The following is an 18,344-nucleotide window of genomic DNA, read 5'->3' on the forward strand; positions in this document are numbered from 1 at the left end:
CACGACGACTACCGCAGTCCACTTCACCCCTCCGCCACCCTACACCGAACCCAGGGTTACTGTGCGGTTCGGCTCCCGGTGGACCCCCACAGGTAACGTCTCACACGAGACGAGTGTAGCCCCTATGTTTGCGTGGTAGAGTAATGGTGGTGTAAGCGTACGCGGAGAACTTGTTTGCGCAGCAATCACCGACATAATGTAACTGAGGCGGAATAAGGGGAACCAGCCCGCATTCGCCGAGGCAGATGGAAAACCACCTAAAACCCATCCACAGACTGGCCGGTTCACCGGACCTCGACACAAATCCGCCGAGCGTATTCGTGCCGGAGACCAGGCGCTCCTTCCCGCCAGGAAAGCCGTGCGTTAGACCGCACGGCCAACCGGGCGGACAGGAAGGAATATACTATTCAGATGAATCTTATATTTTGCTGTTTGTGTCGTAATATACTTCCGGGAGCGTGTTTGCTTGACACATACAAATGGAACACAAAGTCAAGGACTTCTCTTCACAACATACGCATAATGGTGTTGACACATGTGTATTTTTGGAACTTCCTGAATGATTATAGCTGTGAACTGAGTTTGGATTCAGTTTATCAATAGCGTCGACTCTTCGAGAGAGTCAAAGATTCATTTTTGGGCCAATAAAATAGTTTTGATTTCCTAATTTTCTACACAAGCTGCACAGACGTCAATGGCCAACTGCAGAAGAGATTTGTTTACACATGGTTCTTCCAAGCAGTCGTCTTATTTTGAGAGTATGAAAACTAAAATCTCAAGCTCTCAGGATATTCTTTGCTTTGAGCGAGTAAGTGCCTATGAAAATTTATTCAAAGTTGGTGAAAGTTGGCAATAAATCTGTTCCTTCATTTTGATCAGATAAGAAGTTGGTACCTAATATGAAATGTCGCTGCATTTCTCTTGAGGAGAACTCACGTGACTGACGTCCTTAAACTATTGTTACATGTGTAAAATTTCGATAAAGACCGCTATATATTGAAACTTCCTGTAAGGTTAATAGTTCCTGCCAGACCTGAACTTGAACCCGGAACATTTCCACTATGTACCGGCTGGTTATAATTAAAGTGCAGTTGCTCGCGGAGGTACAGTGTTGGCTGTAATTACCATTTGCTAGCGAAATTACCGTCATTTAACAAGTCATAACGTGAGTGAATAGCATGGCTCTCGAGCAGAGAGACCATGCACTGCTATTGTAACTGTTTTATGTGAATCGCAGAAATTACAGTGCTGCATTGAGAGAATATAGCCAACCTAAAGGTCTGAGGAGAGGCCTGATATCATTAAACAGTTTAAGGGGCTCCGGAAAGGCTCAAAATCAGGAAAATTCAATTTTTACTTTTTTTGTGTTTTCTGAATCTGCAGACTATTACCTTTTAATAGATATATAATTTATTCAATTCCGAAGACTACAACTATTTTTTTTTTAAATGTGTTCTACATGGGCGTGACCCATTGTGGCGCTGTTAAGCTGCTGTAAAATAGTGTTATTATTAACGTCCGTGTTCATCAGGTACATTTCAGTGATGTGAGATAAAGTATGTGTTGTGGCTAACCTGTGATGGTTCAATATATATCGCTGGTGTGATTGTCGATTCTTTCATGTTTATTTACTCTGTCGTTGTCTCGAAAATATTCGTAATTAATTCTGTTTCTTGAGTCTCTGTTTTGTTGAAGTATAATAATGAGTAAAAGTAAAGTTATTAGAAATCCTCTGAAGGCTTTTAAGAAAAGGAGAAATGATGGCAACATTGTAAGGTGCAAGGTATTTAGAAATATGGGAATGAAGATAGGTTCTAACATGGTACGAGCGATGCTTGCTTTAGACAAGGAACGCCTTCGGGCTGCAGACAGGGCTGTAAAGAGTCTAGAAATACAAGCAAGAGTAAACAGGAGGAGGAACAAGAGGAAGCTGGAGGAGGAGTTTGCAGAGGATGAAGATAATCCATCCTATGGACCTGGAATGCACTAAAAAGTTAATCCAATCTTTGTCGCTCGATTCCCAAAACTTTTATTTTCTCATACTAATTACATGTTTTCTAAGGATCTTCCAAACATATTTGTTTCAAACTTTCAGTAAATGTTACACAGTACCTTCTGCATAATTTAACACAGCCTTTTTCCAAACAACTGTATATTTTTGAATATATAAATAAAAAATTGCAAAAAAATGTTGTGAATTTTCATTACAATTGAAAAAAAATCATCTTTAATAACTGAACTAAAATTTTGTAAAATCCCTGTGTTAAGTTGTAGCCCATATTCCAATAAATAATCTGTAAAAAGTTCAACTTCCTACCTCAAATACTTTGTGAGGAAAGATGTAATTTATAAGCGTTATTTTAACATTGCAAGTATAGGGCGTTCCGGAGCCCCTTAAAAAAGACGACAATGAAAGTTGGAAACATGGGAAGGCTTGGTGTGGCTCCTGGAAGAGGAAGGCTTAGTGTCCTGGTAGATGTCATTCACGAGGTTGCTGTTGCTGTAACTGGACACGCAGTACCTGCCTCAGGTAGTGATAATGCACGTCTAGTGTCACGAGAATTGTCCAGCCTATGACAAACAGTACATAAAGTTTTGTGGTCTACTTTGCTTTGGATCCAAACGGTGCAGCAACTGAACCTCATGATCCGCAGCAACGTTCTGAATTTGCTCTTCGGTTTCTGGCACGGATCGAAACTGATGTATAGCAAGGCAATATTCTATGCAGTGACGAGCACAATTTACACTACAGGGTCCCCGCAGAATTGCCGAATTTGGGTTACTGTTAAACTTCGTGTTCCGCACGAAGAACCACTACACTCTCCGTATGTGACTCTGTGGTGTGGATTCACAAGCACCTTTATTTTCGGCCCGTTCCTCTTTAAAGATAATACACCCAAGAGCCCGTCAGGTTTAGCGTGATGTGCGCATGTTATCGAGACGACCTTCTAGAGCTGCCCTGGAAAAACACATTTCTGTGGAAAGGACTGTTTTCATGCAAGAGGAGGCAACATCTCATGTCACTCGTCTGATCTGCATAATGCAGCCTTCCAAAAAATTGGTTCAAATGGCTCTAAGCGCTATGGGACTTAACATCAGAGGTCATCAGTCCCCTAGACTTAGAACTACTTAAACCTAACTAACCTAAGGACATCACACACATCCATGCCCGAGGCAGGATTCGAACCTGCGACCGTAGCACCAGCGCCGTTCCGGACTGAAGCGCCTAGAACCGCTCGGTAACAACGGCTGGCTGCAGCATTCCATGAACTTGTTATCTCCAGAGGTTTTCCAGACGCATGGCCTGCAAGATGACCTAATGTCAATGCATGTGACTTTTGGCTCTGGGAATACCTAAAAGAATGCGTTTACCGGAGACAGGTTCGGTCTGTATCTGTTCTGAAGGCCAGTATACAGGAACATGTTGCTCTGATTCCACTGAAACGATTGCAAGCAACTGTTGATCACGTCGTTTTAGGATGCAATAACTCGTCGCCGTCTCCGATGCTCATACTGAGCAAACTGTGTAATTGGTGGTTAATAATAAAATCAACATTGTGCCATTCTGACTTGTTTGACCTTTCTGCACACGTCGAGTTCGCAATCTATTACCGAGCACGGTGGCGCAGTAGCTAGCACACTGGACTCGCAATCGGGAGGACGACGGTTCAATCCCACGTCCGGCAATCCTGATTTAGGTTTCCCGTGATTTCCCTAAATCTCTCCAAGCAAATGACTTGATGGTTCCTTTGAAAGGGCACAGCCAACTTGCTTCCCCGTCTTTCCCTAATCCGGTGAGACCGATGACCTCGCTGTGTGGTCTCCTCCTCCAAACAACCCAACCAACCAATCAAACTGATGTGTTATATATGGACAAATTTTTATGCGTCCTTCTTGCATTCACAGGGCCAAGTTTTTGTCTGATTGCCAAAATTCCAACTAATTTTATCTCCCAGCTTAAAATGGTGTCGCATTAACGGGTTAGAATATCTACCATGTTTCTCTGGCGTGCAATAATTACAGGCCGCACTAGACCTCTGTGAGTAGCTTGACTTTAATTATAACCACACGGTATTATTGGACGTTCAGTATTTTAAAGTAGTTAGAAATAGGAAACGTTAAGGCCGTACCAAATGGAAGAGTACGATGCTCCTTCCAAGAAAAAGTAGAGACAAGAAATCTCTGGATAAGACGAGTGCAACATTTGTTGAAAGCCCAAAAGAAGCAGCTTGTCACCCAACTGATTTTGTTCGGTGTTTTTGTGGTTTCTCTGTCATTCTATACCATCCAACTGATTTTATTCGTTGTTTTGTGAGCGTCGATGACACGTGGGTCTACTGCTTCTCGCCAGAAACGAAACCGCGAGCAGAGCTGTGAATGGCAGCCGGTATCCCCACAGAAAAGCGGCGAAATAGATTTCGCCTACCGGAATGATTGTCACCAGTATTGTCTGAGACTCATAATGGTCTAACCCAATTGGTTACTTTAGCCGCCTACATAGGCAAGGTTGCTAACTTACGCATGTGTGTAAGTGGTGGGCTCGGGGATAGTTAGGTCGGATCCTGACAGTGGAAGTAATTTACAGTACCAGCATTTGGTTGGCGAGGGGAAGAGAGGAAGCGGCGTGATGTTCCCGATATCGACACACTGCGCTATTGCCCTGCTTTAAATTCCAAACTTCTCCGCAGTGTCTCAAGGAGCGAGGCTGCAAACCTGAGACATCACCGTGATGTGTCACACGCACGGGTACAGGCCCCGGAGTCTACGACGTCCAGCACGTTACAAAGAAAGAGTACTTAATTTTTAGATTACTAGTTATTTCCAATCCGGAAATTATAAATTCAGTGACCGCAGTCAAAGACCGACTGCGTGAATGCTTTAACAAGACAGAAAACTTACTATGGAGATTTCTATTGGAACATTAACAGACCCATATCAATAACGTCGATTTACGCTAGGGTTTTGGAACATATATTGTGTTCGAACATTACGACTGATCTCGAAGTTAAACAGTCTACTGAGAAACAGTCAGCGTGGATTCAGAAACAGAACTAGCTCTTTATTCGCTCTAGGGAATGAGTGCCATCGAAAGGGGATCTCAGACTGTTCCCATTTTCATTCCAGAAGGCTGCTGACACCCTATTCTCAATAGACTTCTAATCAAGCTACGTGGCTTTGGAGTACCATTTCAGCTAGAGACTGGATACGAGATTTCCTTCCAGAAAGGTCACAGTACTCAGTGATATCTGGCGGTCCCCAATGTAGTGGTATAGGCCCTACTGGTCCTAATCTACATAAACTGTTTGGGAGATACTAGGAGCAGCCCTCTTAGGTTTTTTGTAAATTCCATTTGTGAGTGAAAAACTTTCTGAGTCGTATGTGGTTACTTTACAAACCTCTCAGAATCGTACTTCAACAGTAGAATTTACTGTTTACTTGTTAGTCTATCAAGGTAACTATGCTGCAGAGCTTCTTCGAAAGTTTGCAACTAGGACTGAGGTAATGGGAGACATTAGCTGCGAGGGAGCGTCATCAGTCGTGACTGCATAGCTTACTCCGTAAGAGCTTTGCCCGCTAGAGGCAAGGAACTGGTTTCGACTCCCTCTCCGATTCAGAGCTATAAATGATGAGGGACATTCAACCCAGTGCACACTCCACTCCAGAGTGATATACTCGTATTCCTTATGAACCTCTTAATTTTATTGCTACGTCGATGAATTTCTCCCTTGTACGTTTTCTGTGGGTAAGCTATATTAAGGTGTGAATAATAATTTCGTTGATACGCTGAGCCCATCATGAATTTTCCTTTTTTTCTATCTTTTTTTTATTTTGCTACCCGCTGTGATTGAAAATCGGAAACTTCGTGTCTAGATATAGGTGTTTAGATACAGGAAGTATATATTACAACCTGAGTGCGTGCTTTTTGACCGAACCGCAACTTTTCAAGTAATAAAACTAGTAGTAGTAACTGTTTTTGTAAGGAATGAAATCAAGATTCTTCTTTTAATTCACAAGCTCCTCTATCGTGAATGTACTATTTTAAAACATACAATTATGCCGACAGTGACAACTGATCCATAAACGGAGTAGCAACAGTAAACTTTCATACGTGAGACGAAGCTTTAATACTGTTTTCTGCGTGGTATCAAAAGGTTCAATTGGCTCTGAGGACTATGGGACTTAATATCTGAGGTCATCAGTCCCCTAGAACTTAGAACTACTTAAACCTAACTAACCTAAGGACCTCACACACCTCCATGCCCGAGGCAGGATTCGAAACTGCGACCGTAGCGGTCGCGCGGTTCCAGACTGTAACGCCTAGAACCGCTCGTCCACCCAGGCCGGCCTGCGTAGTATCCCTTCATGCTTTTTATGTGTATACAAATATTCATTTGCTAAAAATATTTCTCCTTAGATATAAGATTTCATGCCTCTATGAGCAGCAGAGACCTAGCCAGCAAGATTTTTCATAAAATTTTGAAAGTTAATCTAGAAAGGAATGAAGTTTCGCGTTTACCGTACCGTACCGTTTCGAGGCGGAACAGTACTCTGGAAGCACCTTTCTCGTCTGCTAAAATAAACTTTTAACTGCGATAATTCAGAGTAGGAATTGGAATCACGTCCGTGTTAAATGTAGCGTGGTTAACGAGAACTTTCGAGTGATAACTTTGCTCCTAGTCTGCAATTATGTTCATTGTTTCTTATTGCTCGACTCTAGGAAACACGGCGATGTATTATTACACTTTATAAAATGAAGATAAACGTGAGTTGAAATCGTAACAACTCTGTGATGGGTAGTACTTGGAAACATTTGGCAACGGTCCTAGGCGGATAGCTGCTGCAGACTACTAACGGAAAGGAGGAGAATGACTTTCCGGGATTATACCTATTGCTCTGCAGTCGAACATGTAAACTATTACTGTAAGCACACCAAGACCAATCCAGTGCTGATAATGTTTCCGGTATATTACGTAATATATTCCCTTTCTACGCCCATCAAAAAAAGTCTTGCATCACCTCGGTTCAGAGAGTTCCGAAACCTGTACAGAAAATTGAATACAGATCAACATAACCACCATTTCCGACCGTTATATTGCTCATGAAAACCACACTTTGCATGTTGTACCACCATACAGCGAGATCTTCAGAGGTGGTGGTCCAGATTTCTTCATACACCGATACCTCTCATACCCAGCAGTACGTCCTCTTGCACTGACGCATGCCTATATTCGTCGTATACTAAGCAGAAGTTCATCAAGGCACTGTTAGTCCAGAGTGTCCCACTCCTCAACGGCGATTCGGCGTAAATCCCTCAGAGTGGTTGGTGGGTCACGTCGTCCATAAACAGCCCCTTTCAATCTATGTTCGATAGGGTTCATGTCCAGAAAACATGCTGACCACTCCAGTCAAGCAATGTCGTTATCCTGAAGGAAGTCAATCACAATATGTGCACGATGGGCCGCGAATTGTGGTCCATGAAGACGAATGCCTCGCCAATATGCTGCCGATATGGTTGCACTGTCGACCGGAGGATGGCATTCACGTATCCTACAGCCGTTACGGCGCCTTCCATGACTACCAGCGGTATAAGTCGGCCCCACATAATGCCACCTCAAAACAGCAGAGAACCTCCACCATGCTGCACTCGCTGGGCAGTGTGTCTAAGGCGTTCAGCCGGACCGGTTTGCCTCCAAACACGTTTCTGACGATTGTCTGGTTGACGGCATACGCGACACTCATCGGTGAAGAGAAGGTGATGCCAATTCTGAGCAGTCCATTCGGCATGTTGTTGGGTCCATATGTGCATCGCTGCATGATGTCTTGGTTACAAAGATGGACCTCGCCATAGGTGCCGGGAGTGAAGTTGTGTATCATGCAGCCTATTGCGCACAGTTTGAGTCGTAACACGACGTCCTGTGGCTGCATGAAAAGCATTATTCAACATGGTGGCGTTGCTGTCAGGGTTCCTCAAAGCCACAATCCGTAGGTAGTGGTCATTCACTGCAGTAATAGCCCTTGGGCGGCCTGAGCGAAACATGTTATCGACAGTTCCTGTCTCTCTGTATCTTCTACATGTCAGAACAACATCGCTTTGGTTCCTTCAGAGACATCTGGACACTTCCTTTGTTGAGAGCCCTTCCTGGCACGAAGAAACAATGTGGAGGCGATCGAATCGCGGTATTGACCGTCTAGACATGGTTGAACTACAGATAACACAAGCCGTGTACCTTCTTCCTGGTGGAATGACTGGAATTCATCGGCTGTCGGACACCCTCCGTCTAATATACGCTGCTCATGCATGGTTGTTTACATCATTGGTCGGGTTTTTTGACGACTCTGAACAGTCAAAGGGACTGTGTCTGTAATACAATATCCACAATCAACGTCTATCTTCAGGAGTTCTGGGAACGGGGGCGATGCAAAACTTTTGTTGATGTGTGTATTTTGGTTTGGATGTTGTTCTCAGTAGAATCTATGTCATTTTGCTGTAGGACGGATGAAGCGGAAATCTTTTTGTGAAGTCGTTTCCAGTTCCTTTCTTACACCCACCGCCTTTTACGGAAGATAAATGAGTCACGGTCCCCTAGTCAAAAATTAAGTAAATCGAACTCCTTACTTGAAGTCAACTGACCCATAGTTTCCCGATCATTTTTTGCTATAGAGAATTTTTTCGAACAGTGGTTTGCTTTAATACCTATTCAGTCATTTAATTTAGATTTCCGTAAAGCTTCCTTAAAGTTCCGTATGCATTGATTACTAAAGTGCAAAATACACAGTCTAAATCTGCGCAATATTTACTGTCAGAGATATTGCTACACTTCTGATCCTATACAATGCGCAAGAACAGTTACTGACACATAAACGTAAATTTCTGTTTACTTTCTCTACACTATAAGGATCTCCATTTGAAGTTGTTTGACTGATCTTCTTTCATCTCGAAAGTCTCTAATTAAACACTGTCGTATTAAACAATTCTTGGAACTAGGACATTTTAATACATCTTCTGGGCACTTATTGCGTACAATCATTCACCAACATCTACATGTCTCATAAATCACGACTTCTTACTTTTTTCACAGTGGGACCTCGGATACTGAAGTGACTACAGTTCACAATTTCATTTATGAGCAACAACCGCTGGCCGTCGTTTGGACTCCAATACCACCCGGTAAACCCTCTGCCGAGTCGTCAGAACACCAGTGGAATACCTTGCCGGACTGGAACGTGGATCACGAAACAAATTAAATATAAACATTTTTAGTGCAGGAATTCATAAAAAAACTAGAAGACAAAATTATAACGCATATTCCTACTTGCCTGATGTCTCTCAGCGGAACTGTTAATGTTTGCCACGATTCACCGTAGAAACTACGAAGTTCAGGTGACGATGATGAAGGTGCGTAGTCCACAAAAGCTCTATAATAAAGGGGTCTTGTCTCAGTGGTGTCCGGAGGTGATTCGACATTTCATCCTCGTCCTCGCAAAATTAGTCCTTGATGACACGAGCTATGTGAACAGGGGCCCTGTCATCTTGAATTGTACCACGGGATGGACCTGATCATCCAAAATCGTCAGATAACCCGTGGCTGTATCACGACCTTGCAGAGTAACCATGGGGCACACGAAATACAACGATTTGGCCGCCCAAATTCTGACCGAACCCATACCATGTTTCACTCTTGGGTGGTAAACTCGACCAGAAGTTGTAAACGATGTGAAACAAGACTCATCCGGCAACATAACTTCCTTCCAATCTTACACAGACCAGGTATTACGGCTTCGGCATCATTTTTTCCTTTTACGGATATTTGTATCACTGATGAGTGGTTTTGTAATTCCATCTCGCCCTGAAGTTCCCTTCTTATGCAGCTCTCTTCAAATTGTTTTCGTTCTCTCAAGGTTCGGGACTAAGACATAAAGTTCTGCAGTTACTTTTGCAACTTACTTTCTGTCACAGTCCTCTTCAGTGACCGTCCGTTACGATCATTCAACACATATTTTCGTCCTCGTTATGACTTAACGAATGGTGGATTTCCGCTTTCCATGTATGCAGTATAAAGTCTGCTACGGTGCTTCTTGAAATAACAAACCGCATTCGGGAGGACGACGGTTCAATCCCGCGTCCGGCCATCCTGATTTAGGTTTTCCGTGATTTCCCTAAATCGCTCCAGGCAAATGCCGGGATGGTTCCTTTCAAAGGGCACGGCCGACTTCCATCCCCGTCCTTCCCTAATCCGATGAGACCGATGACCTCGCTGTCTGGTCTCCTTCCCCAAAACAACCAACTAACCAAACAACAAACACTTCGACTGCCTCGGTTACGGAAGCTCCCACCATACAAGCTCTAACAATTTGTCCACTTTCAAATTCACTTAGCTCCAACGTAATGCACTCACAACTACACAGAATATTGTTCCGACCGCAACTGACACTTGGAACGGACTGAGGATATTGTAAAGGTGCTGTTCGTGGCCAAATAAAACAGTGCAAACCGCAGGCTCGGTCAATGTCTGCGTTCATGTTCGAGTATGCATTTGTCGCGGTGTTTACATATTTTTGCCCAGTCCTGTACTTGACAAGTCATCCCTCGAGAAAAAAATGTTTCATTTTAGCGACAGAAAAACCTTATGACTGCCCTGATAAACTGTTTGTTTTTCGTTACGCATTGGTACGGTAGTCTCAGGGCTATCTTATCGCTTAGCTGCGTCTAAATTTACATGTGTGAGAGAATTTTGGGATTAATTCCTAATCAATAAGATCCATCGGCCAATCAATATTGGCGTATCAATTTGCTAGAATTAAGTAGGTGGGCGGGTGCGTAGGGACGGCCGGTCGGTGGGTGGGTGGGTGCACGCGTGCGTGGGAGCGTGCGTGCTTGCGTGCGTTTGTGTGTGGGAAGGGGGAGGGAGGGGGAATTCATAGTTCAGTACTGTCAGTGATCCAGCATTCACTCGAATGAAACTATGTGCTTCCAAGGACCTTTACATCTGTGTTTGACACAGGGTGATTCACGAATATATGCAAATATATTAATATGTCATTCTAAAAGTAAAGAAAAAAGTTCAAATAAACATGGGTCCGCAAATTTTTAGTTGCAGAGTTACGGTTAATAAAAGATTTTTTCCTGAAATTTAGCAACTTCGTTAATATGAAGCCATCGCAAAACTGTACGTGGTTAAAGTAAAGGACGATTTCCATTTATTTTGTTGTTGTTGATCTGGTGAATCTAATGAAACATGTACCAGACGTATATCTGCTGTAGTTTTCCAGAACATCCAGAGAAGCAAAGAAGTAATTTCGTAAAATTATAATTTATTAACTACTTGTCCCAATTCGTTTTTAAAATTCCTGACAACTGCGCAATGTTTTCAACAGAAGTTGTAGAGAATTTAATTTTGGAAAAATGGTGATAATAACGTTACCTGAAACTGCATGACTGTGTCAGATAATCTGCTTTTGTAATACCATAGCACACATGAATTGATGTTAAATCGAAAAAAAAAAACCTCAGTGGTAAGGATGTTGTAAAGTGTATATAAAATTTCACAATACATTCACAATAAATGTTCAAAAATGTCTCCACCGAGTTCAGTGCATGTAGCTGCACGTGTATGAACAGATTTTTTGCTTGTTTCAGTTTCACAGGGTTGTTCTTAGTTTCACCAGTTGCATTCATGATGCGAGCAAGTAATGCCTCACGTGTATTGACTTTGGCCTCATAAACAACGTCTTTCATCCATCTCCATACACAAAAATACGTTGGCGTTAAATCGGGCGATCTGGGTGGTCACCGACGCGTAGCAACACGACCAATCCATTTCTGGGGAATATGTTCATTTAAATGTGTAGTAACGGCTTTGGAGAAATGTGAAAGCCCGCTGTTGTGTTGAAAATACATTTGCAGTCGCGTAGCTTGTGCAATTGTCTGGAATTTAAAAAATAAATTTTGGCAAGTAGTTAATAAATTAAAAATTTTACGAAATTACTTCTTTGCTTCTCTGGATGTTCTGAAAAACTTCTGCAGATACACGTCTGGGACATGTTTTATTAGATTCACCAGATCAATAACAACAAAGTGAATGGAAATCGTGCTTGACTTTAACCTCGTTCAGTTTTGCGATGGATTCGTATTAGCAAAGTTGCTACATTCCAGACAAAATCTTTTATTAGCCCTAACTCTGTAACGAAACATTTGCGGACCTATGTTTAACTGCACTTCTTTCTTTAGTTTTACTGGTAGAATAACATTTTAAAATATTTGATCATCTTCGTGAATCATCCAGTATATGCAGACTGAAACGACATACGAAAATTTACTCCAAAGCTGGGATACAAACACGTGTCTTCTGCTGACTGGGCAGCTGCGCTAACTACTAAGCTACCCTGGCACGGTTCCTTTGCACAACTGTACGGACTACCCTATCGCACGTCTTTCCTCAGTCCAAATTCCCGTTCATGACCCAGCCCACTTATTATTCCTCCTCAACTCTAACAGCACTGCAGAGGCTGTCTAACTTTGCCGGAATAGCACACTGAACGAAACGGGGATCCTGCCCAAAACCTGGCGTGTGTGCTCTAATCAGATGAAACCATACGGCTGCAGCGGCCTTCCCATGTCACACACATCCATGGTGTATATATGCAGACGGAAGCGACGAATGAAAATTCCTGCCAAAGCCGAGATTCGAACTCACGTCTTCTGCTCACTAGGCAGATGCTCTAACCACTAGGCCACCCTGGCACAGTTGTTTTACAAAACTGCACGGAGCATCCTAGCATGCTGCTCTTCTCAGTCCAAATTCCCATTTAGTCATCAGACCATTTGGCGTTGTGAGAAGGGGAATTTGGATTGAGGAAAGCGGCGTGCTAAGGCAGTGCGCGCAGTTGTGTAATGCCACTGTTCCAGGATGGCATAATGGTTAGCACGTCTGTGCATTGAGCAGGAGATCCAGGTTAGAATCCTGGTGGTGGTACGAATTTTCATTAGTCGCTTCAGTCTGAATATGTATTTTAGCATTCAACCCATTAAAGTCCACGAGAATAAGACGCTTTCATTAAAGACGGTTTTAGCGGCACCACGTCTAATCAACGAAGTAGCAAAAGTACTACCGTATAGTGGCAGAAATATCATAGTTTCGATTCGAAGATGAGCATTACGTGAGTGAGAAGAGAAAACAAAACTACAGGAAGGCGTTGAAAGCGTTGAGACGTACTCGCCTACAAGTCACACAACACTCGGGGAGGGTGGGTGAGTGGGTCGTCCCGCACCTGCGAGACTGTCCTCACCTGCAGCCACAGACTTTATGCAAATGAGGACGGAGGAGGCGACAGCGACGGCGGCGGCGGCGGCGGCGGTGGCGACAGGGGCGGCGGGGGCGGCGGGGGCGGCTGAGGGGCTTCGGTGGATTACGCTGGCCGGCGAGCGCGTGTCCGGCGTGATTAAACAGCGGAACGGCGAAACACGACTCCGCTGCAGGTGTGCGCTTTCACACTCGCCGCCGCCTTTCGGTGACGTTGGCGACCACTAAGCTAAAAGGCGTTGCATTCTGTTCAGCTCGGAAATGACGCTACGTGCAGCTCGTTGCTTGTTATCAGGGAGCCGCCAACGAAAATTATGTGAGTCACCTACGAATACGTTGTGAGTAGAGAGAGACAGATATACTTTGTATTTATATGGATATGGTGTCTGTTCTTTCGGACATGTCCGAAAGAACAGACACCACATCCATATAAATATATAGTTCTGGCAATACCGGCCATGACCTTCTTCTTCTGTGCGGATGCGTACATATTCCCCGAACTCTTACGGGAATTGGAAAGAATGTCATCCACGAGTAATGAATGCGTTGGGGTGGGACACTACGACTGTAGTGTGTGGCGATACAAGGTGAGAATGTGAGTCTCGCGGGAGGCGTACGCGAGATAGTCCCTGCGGTCGCACTATCCTCTGTGCCCTCGGTGGCTCAGATGGATAGAGCGTCTGCCATGTAAGCAGGAGTCCCGGTCGGGGCACACATTTTCACCTGTCCCCGTTCATGTATATCAACGCCCGTGAGCTGCTGACGGTATTAATATAATTCTAATTTCAGATACACTTTGCATTGTGTTTATTCTCGTAAGTGAGAAAATTGTCGCACAATCATCTAAACAGTTCATGAATGTCAGTTGCTGGTAAAAATGCTGAAAAAAGATGGAGAAGAAAATTATGGATGTGTTAGATGACGATCAATTTGGCTTTCATAATGATGCCGGCACTGCACTTGATAATGAAAGCAAGATTTAAGAAAAATTGAGATACATTCAAGGGATTTTTGGATCTATGAAAACTGATCAAGAATGAAAGTCGCACAAGGTGTTCGAAGATCCGAGAAAAACAGAAGAAAGCGATAGGGAAAGATGGGTAAAATACAATACGTAACAGAACCAAGAGGCAACAACAAGAATCTAAGACGAAGAACGATGTGCTGGGATTAAAAACGGTGTAAGACAGGGAGCCAGTCTTTCGTCCCTAAAGTTCAGTCTATATTACAAAAAAGCAATGACGGAAATAAAACCTTTTGCGTACAGAAAATGGATGGACAATACCTCGAAAAAAGACGAAAATAATGAGGAGTTACGGAAACGACACATGTGACTGTCGGCTTTCTCGGATGTCAGCTGAGTGGTGTTGCGGTCTTGTCGCAACGCTTCGTACCGTGCATCTTCTCTTCGTATTCATCATCTTCAGGAGAAGATGTTGTTTGCGAAACTCATTGAAACGCCACGATAAGACATCGTCAGCACTCGGCTCCTAGAAGATGTCATCAACGGAAGTGATATTAGTGACACACTCGTGTACTCAGTATCAAACTTGATAGTGACACTAAAACATTCATATTTATTTACGTACTACACGAATATGTAATAAAAAATTGGGTGTTCCTATTAAAAAAAACGCAGCTGATATCCGTTTGACCTATGGCAGCGCCATCTAGCGGGCCAACCATAGCGCCATCTGGTTTCCCCCTTCAAGCTAGACAAGTTTCGTTCTTTGCAGTTATTTCTTTTCACGCTTATTTCGCGAGATATTTGGCCCGGTCACGATCAGTGGACCACTCTGTATAACATGGTCTTCACTGCCATCGAGAGCGTTACTTATGCGCGACTTCTTGAAAGATTTAACAATAATATCTTCTCTCATTCTAGACCACGACTGTTTTCTCCACTGACACGTTTGATTGTAGGTCGTTTCAAAGTTCCCTTAGGCTAGAAATCATGTCGGGATTCCATATATCATCCGTTTGTTACATTCCTCTCTCATGTACACTTTATTTATCGTGACATCAAGTCGTTGTAGTTGTGAAGTAAGTACTCCTGGAATAACAGCAAGCGCCGGCCGATGTGGCCGTGCGGTTCTAGGCGCTTCAGTCTGGAGCCGTGTGACCGCTACGGTCGCAGGTTCGAATCCTGCCTCGGGCACGAATGTGTGTGATGTCCTTAGGTTAGTTAGGTTTAAGTAGTTCTTTCTAGGGGACTGATGACCACAGATGAAGTCCCATAGTGCTAAAAAAAATGATAATAATAAAATAACAGCAAGCTCTGTATTTCCCTGTCTCAGTTTTTCTTTCATAGAATTTTTCAAATGGCTACTAAACTGATCTAGCACAGGAAGAGAACACTTCTTCAATAAAGCACCTTTCCTTCTCTCCCACACTCTGCTAATCCATAATTTCATACCAGCTCGTGCATCCAACCCTTGCCGTGTACGAGCCCAACAACACCTGGCGCTACTTCAGAAGCCTTTGGCTTTAAAACGATCATTCGTTTAAGTTTAGTACCGCCAGCACAACATGAAAGGACAAGAGTGTAGTTCATCTTTTCATATTCATTGTTTTTGTTACGGTTTTAGCACGTTTCATGGTAACAGTTCTGTTACTCGGCACATCAAATGGCAGAGGAGTTTCGTCCATAGTCGCTATTTGGCTTAGTTCCACGCTGGCTTGCTTTCGGTGTTAAATAATAAAACGATTGAAAGATAATGTTTTCTCTTCAAGCTACTGTGGCATTTTTTGAGATATTCTGGTTTTGGGCTGCGTACTAAGCCCATGGCGCTTCATGAACCTGTAGCAACAACCAGTTCCACCTTCTAGGTCTCTTACGTTCCACTGTAGCGCTAGCTTACGAGCATGTATTTGAATCAATTTTATATTACTTTCAATGCCATTTTGACGGTGTCCTTGAATCCGTTTCAATGACTCGTCTTCTAGTTTTGGCCATTTTGCATTCAATCTTCTATTTGCACATTTAGTCTTCCTGATCTTTTTCAGTTCTTCTTTACTAGCCTGTCAATCACGAATATTTTTTTTCTGTTGGTGGATGTCCGAAATGCCGCTCAGCTGCTCTGTTCCCATGTTATCCTGCGTGTGCTATTACTTTCAATTTATCGTATGAATACATTTTATTTTTTTTCCATTACGAAACCAACTAACAAAAATATTGTACAGTTACCGCTAAGGCAAATCACTTTCAATTCAGTTCACTGGTACCGTACACTGCAATGACGCATCTTAGGCTGAGGCGCTAGACAGTGTTTTGGGTTTGCGATGGCAGGGCAGGAGAAAGGTCGTATGAGAATGCTTGTGAATACCCGCAAGTCAGGTTCGTCTTTTCGGTGCACTGCTGCTGCCCGTTGAATCCAGTGTTGCCAGATAGAGATAAGTTTCCTGCGGCATCGAATATATTGCCATTTTTAAGACTGGTGGGAATTTTAAGTCAAACACTGGACGTTTTTATATTAATTTCGAGTATACGACGCACCTGAACTTTGAAGACAATGTCTCGAAGAAAAAAGTGCGTCTGGTAGTCCGTAAAATATGGTATGGAAAACAATGACAGGACGAAATAATTTCCGTAGGAGTAGAGAGCAGCAGAGTGTGAAAGGTGAAGGCGAAGACAGAGGTTGGCAAGTACACAACAAATAATGGGCAATGTTGGGTACAAAGCTACGGATTGGCACAGGTGAAGAATTCGTAGCGCACAACATCAAATGTTGGAAGACTGATGACACCCCCCACAACCGCATCGGTGTACACTATGTTTCGAGGAGCATACTCGGCACGTTGTTGAAGATATACTGCTTGATGTTCTTGCTTCTTTATTGGTCCATAGTGATAAATCTCCTGCTCGTTTTTCGTATTTGGCACGAGACTTCTAACAGTATAAAAGGTGTATTCGACCTTGTTTCGTGTCCAACACTATCACGTGGCACATTTTTATTTCAGTGTCAAATCTGGGTAAAACTTCAAACTTTCCTCTATCGACTCTATCGTCCTTGTCAAGAGTAAGGGGGGGGGGGGGGGGGCTACTGGTGTAGTAATCCTTTACAGCCCGTAGACTGCATATGATTGGTCAACGTGCGTGATCTTTACGTCATACTGTCCTAGAGTATGTCAATGTCTGTGTGCTAGTGGCATCATCGCTCCCGTAGAAATATATTGCAGCTAATTTCTCTGCATCTCCTCAGAGTCTAGAGATCGCTTCCACGCTTAGTGGTGCATGAAAGGGATATACACAGACATTCGTGCAACTGTGTACAGGCGTTTACAGTGGCACAGAATACGACAGCATGACGTAATGATGATGCACGCTGACCAATCAGAAGCCGTATATGGGCTACGAAAGGCCATTGCAACAGCAGCTGCGACAGTCAATTGCTGCTGACGAAACGAAGGGATTAACGAAAGCTTGAGGTTTCATCCAGATTTGACGCAACAATTCTTCTTTTGCACAAGAATGTCGTCTTGAGAAATATCGTTCTCAAATTATCACTTGATCCGATTCCAGATGATTTCATTGTGAAAAATCTCGACCTCGAAATATCTGCCGGGACAGGAATGGATCGCGCTGCTTGTGACACTGTTCGAATACTTGGTTTGTTCCACCGGAAACGACACAACTTTGTGTGATGGTGGTGGCATGGCTGCATAGGTGCTGGAGAACGTCACTTAGAAACAGCAACTGAGAATTTGGCATCGTGTACACAATATTTAAATCGATCAGTCTTATTCTTGCAAACTAGAGGTTATTACAGCTCTTAGAGGGATAAAAAGCTTAGATCCGAATTTGAATTATAGTCCGACACACAGTTTTAATCTTTCAAGAACTTCTGATTTGTACAAACTTCTTACGAGGTGCAACGTACCAGTTCCGAAGCGTATAAACTTAAATTTTGTTAGGAACGAAATATTTTTTTCTGAATATAGGTCTACATGATATGACAGTTGCTGAATAACCTTTTAGCGAATTAAAGCTGGAATTTTTAAGTGCACAAAATGAAATTTCCCAGGGAAATAATTATGTAACGG

At 43.2% G+C, this 18,344-nt stretch overlaps 1 protein-coding gene and 1 non-coding gene across 2 annotated transcripts in view; both read right to left on the reverse strand.

Annotated features, from left to right (window-relative positions):
* LOC126260374 (atrophin-1-like) overlaps positions 1-18,344 on the reverse strand; it is a 405,613-nt gene that overhangs the window by 192,005 nt on the left and 195,264 nt on the right. The gene's annotated exons all lie outside the window — the stretch shown is intronic.
* On the reverse strand, positions 12,671-12,742 carry Trnat-agu (transfer RNA threonine (anticodon AGU)). Its single transcript has one exon. It is a non-coding gene; the product is annotated as a tRNA-Thr (tRNA).

This window comes from Schistocerca nitens, chromosome 5, assembly GCF_023898315.1.
Source record: "Schistocerca nitens isolate TAMUIC-IGC-003100 chromosome 5, iqSchNite1.1, whole genome shotgun sequence".
NCBI lineage: Eukaryota > Metazoa > Arthropoda > Insecta > Orthoptera > Acrididae > Schistocerca > Schistocerca nitens.